The sequence below is a fragment of the Cervus elaphus genome, chromosome X (genome assembly GCF_910594005.1).
Source record: "Cervus elaphus chromosome X, mCerEla1.1, whole genome shotgun sequence".
NCBI classification, from domain to species: domain Eukaryota; kingdom Metazoa; phylum Chordata; class Mammalia; order Artiodactyla; family Cervidae; genus Cervus; species Cervus elaphus.
In genome coordinates this window covers 63002581-63011274 of record NC_057848.1, presented here as the reverse complement: position 1 = coordinate 63011274, position 8694 = coordinate 63002581, and the positions used below count along the sequence as shown (strand labels likewise).

The 8694-nt window shown below is 42.2% G+C and overlaps 1 pseudogene; it reads left to right on the top strand.

Annotated features, from left to right (window-relative positions):
• The first annotated feature begins 918 nt into the window (after window positions 1–918).
• On the top strand, window positions 919–2054 carry LOC122690331 (annotated as a pseudogene).
• Window positions 2055–8694: the final 6640 nt, after the last annotated feature.

Genomic DNA, 8694 nt, shown 5'->3' with positions numbered 1-8694 from the left:
TTATGTATGAGGTTGTTAAGACTTAGGTTAAGTAACTTGCCCAGGGTCACAGAGCCAGTCAAAGTCAAGGAGAGATTTCCAATCTGAAGCTACTGAAGCCGGGAGTCAGCCTTACTGATGCTAAAGCCCCCATTTGTAGCTGTGCAACCATACTATCAGCTAAGTCCCTAAGTCTCAAAGACTAGAAAGGCTACACACGAGTGAGGCTGTGGCTTTTTTTCTCCAAGAGCTCCTGGTCTAAAAAGGACACATAGACACGTTCAAAGATAACAGTGATCAGTGCTAGGATAGAGTTCATAAAACAGGATCTGATCCCAGAGAATGGAATGATGAAGTGCAGCTGGCAGGAATTTAGAAAGAGTCTCAAAAGCTGGCCTTCTCCCTTAGACTTTGCAAATCCAACTGATTTCATTCTTATTCAACCTCTTTCCCCACTTGATTTCTCTCCCTTCCTTCAGCATCTGTCCTTCCTGAAGCTGAATTAAGTGGGCATAAAATCCTTAAGCCATGTGTCCCCTCACCATTGTCCCTGGCACTTTCCCTGCTACATTCGAAACTCATTGTTGGTGAGCAGATTTGGAAAAGATGACTTTTAAGATTCCTTCCAATCCTTAGAGTTGAAGATTCTCTGAGCAACGTGCTCAGAAGCAAAGAGATTCTCAAGAGCCAACTGCAGAAATTAGCAAAGATCTACTCAACACAACCATGAATTCACCTTGAAAAATTCTGAATTGTTTCACTATTTTATATACTGTGGGATCCCCAGCTAGAGTTGCCAACAGCTTTCTCTTGGTTTTTAAACTGGATTCGACCACTTTCACAATTTAAAATCTGGGAGAACCCTCCAAGGGGCCGCCAACCAAACCACCTCACGAACAGCGGACAGCAGCCCTGACTGGAAAGGAGGGAGGGACAGACATGGCGGCTGCCAAGCCTGACAACCTCTCTTTGGTGGTGCATGGACCCGGAGACCTGCACTTGGAGTACTATCCTATCCCTGAACCAGGCCTAAATGAGGTGCTGCTGAAGATACATCCTGTCGGAATTTGTAGTTCAGATGTCCACGGCTGGCAGCGTGGTTGAATCAGAAATTTTGTTGTGAAAAAACCAATGGTTCTAGGGCATGAAGCTTTGAGAACAGTCATAAAGGTGGAATCATCGATCAAGCACCTACAACCAGGTGATCATGTTGACATTGAGCCTGGAGCTCTTTGAGAAACTTGATGAACTCTGCAAGATTGGCCGATACAATCTGTCACCAACCATCTTCTTCTGTGCCATGCCACCCGATGATGGGAACCTCTACCAGTTCTATAAGCACAAGGCTAATTTCTGCTACAAGCTTCCTGACAATGTCACCTTTGAGGAAGGGGCCCTGGTCGAGCCACTGTCTGTGGGGATCCATGCCTTCCAGCAAGCTGGAAACAAGGTCCTTGTGTGTGGAGCTGGGCCAGATGGACTGGTCAAGTTCCTCACAGCTAAGGCGATGGGTGCAGCTCAAATAGTGGTGACTGATCTGTCAGCCTCTCGGTTGTCTAAAACCAAGGAAGTTGGGGCTGATTTCATCCTCTGGACTCCAACAAGAGCCCTCAGGAAATAGCCAAGAAAGTGGAAGGCCTTCTGGGCAGCAAGCCATAAGTCACCATGAACAGGAGTAGAGACCTCCATCCAGGCAGGTATCCACCCCACTCATCCTGGTGGGCTGGTGTTGGTGGTGCTGGGCTCTGAGATGACCAGTGGGCCCCTCGTGCATGCAGCCACCCGGAAGGTGAATATCAAGGGCATTTCGCTACTGCAAAACATGGCCAATGGTGATTTCAACACTTGCATCCAAGTCTATGAATGTAAAGCCCTTGGTCACCCATTGGTTTCCTGTGGTGAAAGCTCTGGGGGCTTTTGAAACCTCCAAAAAGGGTTTGGGGTTGAAAGTCATGGTCAAGTATGACCCCAGTGACCAGAATCCAAGATGCGAACTGGGCTCTGTCCTTGTGCCCACTCTCAGCATCTTGGGGTTAAGCATTTGGCTGGACAATGTGAAAGTTTCTTTTGAATAGTAAAGAATAATTAATAATTGTGTGTGTGCTCAGTCACGTCCAACTCTTGCCAACCCCACGAACTGTAGCCCACCAGGCTCCTCTGTCCATAGGATTTTCCAGGCAAGAATACTGGAGTGGGTTGCCATTTCCTTCTCCAAATAATAGTTAAATAATTAATATAATTATCAAATAATAAAAATAAATAATTGATTCATTGTAAATAGAGAGCCTTACACAGGGGAGCTGGTGTGCCTTAAAAATACAAGTAAGGAGAATTTGGGGGAACTTGTAGCCAGAACGACCTGTTTATGCTGATCAGAGTTTAGCAAGTAGAGCAGAGCTTGGCAAGCAGGTGCAGGGAACTCTCCTTCCTCCTACAGTGTGTGGAAGTTGAGTAAGGAAAGAAATCTGCCCCTTGGGTTCCTGCTTCTATTGTGACTGTGGCCAGATAGAGGATGGGAGCTCAGGTATGAAAAGACCTTTTACAACTTTATCAAGACCTAACTGAGCTTCCCTCGTGGCTCAGATGGTAAAGAGCCACCTGGGAAAGAATCTGCCCACAATACAGGAGACCTAGGTTCAGTCCCTGGGTTGGGAAGCTTCCCTGGTGGGCTACAGTCCATGGGGTCACAAAAAGTTGGACACAACTGAGCGACTAAGCACACTCAGCACAACTGGCCCAGAACCTGATTTTCACAAAAGTCTGCAGCTCAGGGTTGGGGGTGAAAGGTTGTGAACAGTTTGCCTTTAGAGCACAGTACTTCTTGACAAAAGTGCTATTTGATTGGATGATAAAATGAGAATACAGGACTTATCCTCCTTGGTCTAGGATAATTTAAAAACCAAACAAATAAAACTGAAATCCCATGTGAAATTAAAAAAAAAAAATTGTGGGTTAGAATCTTACCAATGGAAGCCCTCTTTATTTTCAAATGCAAATCTGATTCAAATCAAGGCCAGAAGTTTAAACGGTGATTTAGAAATCAACCCTTGAGTTCAAAGCTGATTTTAAGTGCAGCAAAATGTCCTTGCTCTTGTCCAGCCCTCAGGCTTCTACTGTAGTCCTGCAATCAGCACTGGAAATGGAGACCCAGAGGTGACAACCTTTTCACTCTCTTCCAGGACCTCCCTATCTCTCTACCATGTTAGCAACAGAATTGTCAACAACTAGATAATGATTATCTAATTCTAAAATGTTATCTAACTCCAGTAATAGGATTAAAGATAATTCAGTCTTTCCAGCTTTAGGATTCCAGCCACATGTTAACCCCTAGCAAACTCCATTGGCCAGTGGCCATTTCCATGAGCTGTTCTCTCATTTAAAATAGTACTACTCCCCAGAGCAACAGGAGGAAAAATGAGATACATTGGATCTTGTCAAGTTTTAAAATCTTTTGTGCTTCTAAGAATACCATCAAGAAACTGAAAAGACAAACCACAGAATGGGAAAATCTATTTACAAATCATATGTCTAATAAGGGGCTTCCCTGGTAACTCAGATGGTAAACAATCTGCCTGCAATGAGGGAGACCCAGGTTCGATTCCTGGGTTGGGAAGATCCCCTGGGGAAGGGATCTAGTATACAGATCTGTCTAGTATACAGATCTGTCTAATAAGGATCTAGTATGCGGAATGCATAAAGAATTCTTAGAACTCAATAACAAAACAGACAACCCAATTAAAAATGGGCAAAAAAATCTGATTAGACATTTTTCCAAAGAAGATAAATATATGGCCATTAAGCACATGGAGAAGTCCAGCATCATTAGTCATTAGGAAAATATGAATCAAAACCACAATGAGGTACCATTACACGCCAGTCAGGATGGCTGCTATCCAAAAGTCTACAAGCAATAAATGCTGGAGAGGGTGTGGAGAAAAGGGAACCCTCTTACACTGTTGGTGGGAATGCAAACTAGTACAGCCGCTATGGAAAACAGTGTGGAGATTTCTTAAAAAACTGGAAATAGACCTGCCATATGACCCAGCAATCCCACTTCTGGGCATACACACTGAGGAAACCAGATCTGAAAGAGACACGTGCACCCCAATGTTCATCGCAGCACTGTTTATAATAGCCAGGACATGGAAGCAACCTAGATGCCCATCAGCAGATGAGTGGATAAGGAAGCTGTGGTACATATACACCATGGAATATTACTCAGCCATTAAAAAGAATTCATTTGAACCAGTCCTAATGAGATGGATGAAGCTGGAGCCCATTATACAGAGTGAAGTAAGCCAGAAAGATAAAGAACATTACAGCATACTAACACATATATATGGAATTTAGAAAGGTGATAACGATAACCCTATATGCAAAACAGAAAAAGAGACACAGAAATACAGAACAGACTTTTGAACTCTGTGGGAGAATGTGAGGGTGGGATATTTCAAAAGAACAGCATGTATACTATCTATGGTGAAACAGATCACCAGCCCAGGTGGGATGCATGAGACAAGTGCTCCGGCCTGGTGCACTGGGAAGACCCAGAGGAATCGGGTGGAGAGGGAGGTGGGAGGGGGGATCGGGATTGGGAATACATGTAAATCCATGGCTGATTCAAAGAATAAAAAAAAATAAAATAAAATAAAAAATAAAAAAAAACCACAATGACATACTATTTCACATATATTGGGAAGATTATCATCAAAAAGACAGATAATTACTTGTATTGGTGAGGATATGGAAACATGAGAACCATCACACATTTCTGGTGGGATTGTAAAATGGTACTGCCACTTTAAAAAACAGTTTGGCAGTGCCTTGAAAAGTTAAACATAGAGTTATCATATAACCCAGCAATTCCACCCCTAAATATCTACACAAGAGAAATGACAACACAGTGTCCACACAAAAACTTGTACATGAATGCTCATGATAGCCAAAATGTGGAAAGAACCCAAAGGCTCACCAAGTGATGAACAGATAAAATGTGGTAAATCCATACAATGGAATAGTATTCTGCCAAAAAAGAGTGAAGTATTGATACATGCCACCACATAAATGAGCCTTGAGAATATTATGCAAAGCCAAAGAAGTCAGACAGAAAGGCTCTATATTGTATGATTCCATTTATATTAAATATTTAGGATATTTGTTCAAGTAAATCTAAAGAAACAAAGTAGATGAGTGGTCACCTAGGGGTGGGAGGTAGGGAAGGGGAGAGTTACTGCTAATGAGTGCAGGGTTTATTTCTGGATTAGTGAAAAGGTTCTGGAAACAGATTATGCTGAAGGTGGCACAACTTTGTAAGTATACTGAAAACCACTGAATTGCATGCTTTTGATGAGTGGGTTTTATGATATGTGAATTATATGTCCATTTTTTTAATGTAGAAAAATAGCAGTATACCTAAGAGTCAGAGATCTGTAAGGCAAACTAGACCAGGGCTGCCGACAATCTTCGTCACACACCCGCCCCCGCCCTCCGTGACAGACAGACTCACATTCACACGTGGTCAGCAGGAATGTATCGGGTACTTCCTATCACAGATTGATGCAAATCATAGAGAGCAGCAATACTGTTAGTCCCTGATAAGTTCTAATTACTAGGGGCTGAATTAGGTCCCTCAGTCATCTGGCTGGATCCTTCCAAGCTACCCAGCTCCACATCCCAAGTCCTCTCCACATTCCCTAGCCTTCACTGCAAACACTCTGCACTGGTTTTCTTCTGGGAAAACTCCATCCATTTCCTCCCCCTTGCCTCTGTTCATACTATGCACTCCTCTCAAACTAACAAGATCCAGCTTCTCTTTTAAACATCACCAGCAGCAAATTCTCTCTGTTCCATGAAGTAGCATTTTGGTACCAAAACAGAACTTGATGAGTATTTGTTGACTGACTGAACAGTGAATGAATGACCTTAGATATGTATCCCTCTAAGTGGATTTGAAGAAATAAAACCACCATAGTTAGTGTAAGCTCTTCCTTAACTTCTCCAGAATAGCTGAAACAGTATGGTAGATGAGTAAACAGGCCAGCGGTGAGGTTACATTCCAGGGAGAGGACTTCAATTCCTATCTGAATTTCTCATAGAGACAATGGAAAAGCATGGGAAGTCTCAGTTTTGTTAATGATATCCACTGGAAAACATGATAGAAGATGCTCACACACAGGGCCAACTACCAGAGGCTTAATCAAGGTTATATAAGTTCCCACCATGGGTTCTTTCCCAATCAGGCAAGCATTTTAGAATGCAAGGGAAGGAGAGCAACATTTTCACAAGGATAATTTTGAACCGAGTCTAATCTACTCAAATCAGGCAATCATTGACAAACTTCAGACCCTTACTTATTAGTAAGGACAAATTGCATGCGTGCATGCTAAGTCACTTCAGTTGTGTCCGACTCTTTGCGACCCTATGAACTGTAGCCTGCCAGGCTCCTCTGTCCATGGGATTCTCCAGGCAAGAATACTGGAGGGTTGCCACGCCCTCCTCCAGGGGATCTTCCCAACCCAGGGATCGAACCGCGTATTTTACATCTCCTGCATTGGCAGCCAGGTTCTTTACCACTAACGCCACCTGGGAAGTTCAGTGAGAACAAATTATTTGCAATCCAACTCCCAACTGATGGTGACACACCCAGGTGAAGCCACACTGCAGATGAGGATCTCTGGTGTATCAGGAGGTCACATTTTGGAAAAAAGCCAAAAGAGCTAAATTGTTGTGGAAACAACCACAGACCACAAATGAGATCTTGGCACAAGGAAATACTTTCTAAAGTGCATATATAACAAAAGTTTAACAGATCACACAGAAGCCAACCCCATAAAACTGTGTCTAATCTGGTGTCAAATATGTATGTCACAGAGCTCTCTCTCAGCCTGTCTTGCCACATCTCCTCATGTTTGCTGCAACAAGCCCTGAGGTCCAAAAGGGCTTCTTTGGGGAAATGTGTCCAGAATACTTGGGATGATTTTGTAGAAAGACGATGAATTGATGATATTTTTAAAAATCTAATCCTAGGCTAATTGTTTTGCTGTTTTTTCCCCTCTAAATGTTATCTTTCCTACTGGCAGAAACAAGCATTAACCACACATGCTGTTTGTCTTTTTTGCTGCCTTCACAACCAAGGTTCTGCTTTCTTGAACTGTCATCTCACCAGCATTAGCAGCTTCAGTCTGTTCAACAGTGTTCTACAAGTCAGCCTCCCACCCTTAAAAATGCACGAACCAACCCCTGTCTGCACAGAACTTGTTATCCTTTGATTCTGCGCTACTTGTCATTTCACAAGATCAAAACGCCTCAGAGGTCTGGCTTGCTGATAGCCAAAGTTAAAGGTACACCAGCCCATGTCTGAGCCCAGAACCACAACATGAAAACTGTCTACATTGGCCTTGTAATGGGAGATTGCAACCAGCATTAAAGCCCTGCTTTTTTTTTTCTTTTATCATCAGTTAAAAATTGAATATTCAATGATAACGAAATAATAGGACTAATGCTTGTAAAAACAAACATAGCAGACCCCACTCCTCCAAATGCTGATACCATTATATCTGAAATCCAACAGAAGTACTACCAGCAGTATCTCTGATGATCTATCTTTGACTAATGCCACATGCAAAGCACTAAAGTATGAGTTAAAAAAACCTATGTATCTTAGTTGACTTATATTTATGGAATGCAAAATAATGTTTTCTTTATACTTATGGAGTGCAAAATAATGTTTTCTGTACATCTTATATTATGTAATGTGTGTGTATTAGTCATATCTGACTCTTTGTGACCCCATGGACTGTAGCCCACCAGGCTCCTCTGTCCATGGGATTTCCCAGGCAAGAATACTGGAGTGGGTTGTCATTTCCTTCTCCAGGGGATCTTCCCAACCCAGGGATCGAACCCAGGTCTCCCACATTGCAGGTGGATTCTTTACTGACTGAGCTGCCAGGGAAGCCCTGTGTTACGTAATACATAAGGTTAAATACATAAGACTTAAAATGCTTTCATACTATTCCAAACCAAATTTCTCCCTTGAGAGTACTGTGGCGTCTGATTACACTGTCTTCTTTCTATCTTACTGTGCTTGCTGGTTAGCTACTGAAGCGTGTCCACATACCCATGCTCTCTTATAAGTCAGAGGGAAGGTAGTTCTGAATTTCTTACATTTCCGTGTTCTTCTCTATGTTGCTTCCTTTCCCTTGAATTTGACCCAATACACTTTCAAAGCCTTTTTCAATTATTTCCCCTCAAGTATTGCCCTTTACAAAGGGTAACATTGCTGTGAATCTAAACAAAAATTCCTAAAGTTAGTTTCCTCAGTTGATTTTAGAGAACAGATGTTAGTGAGCATTCATCTCTTCTGCTTTTTACCGTAAGCAGGCCTTACTACTGAGTATAAAGGTTTTTAAATTGTTTGCATATTTTGAGGTATTAACTGTGCAAAAGACAATGTTTCTGCCTCTTTTTCCTTCAAATGATGGAGAAAGGGCCAAAGGAAGATTAGAATGGCTATGCCTGCTTAAGAAATCAGGCAAGCACATCATGCCAGGATGACATAAATCAACTAGGTCAGGATTTGTGAAGTATTTCAAGTTACTCTCTAAAGAGGTCAACTTTGAAAAACCAAATAATATATTTTGTTAGGAATCTTTCCCTTGGTTTCCTAGACCTTAACATGATTCTGATTTATCTCTGGCCCTTTATTTAACAATCCAG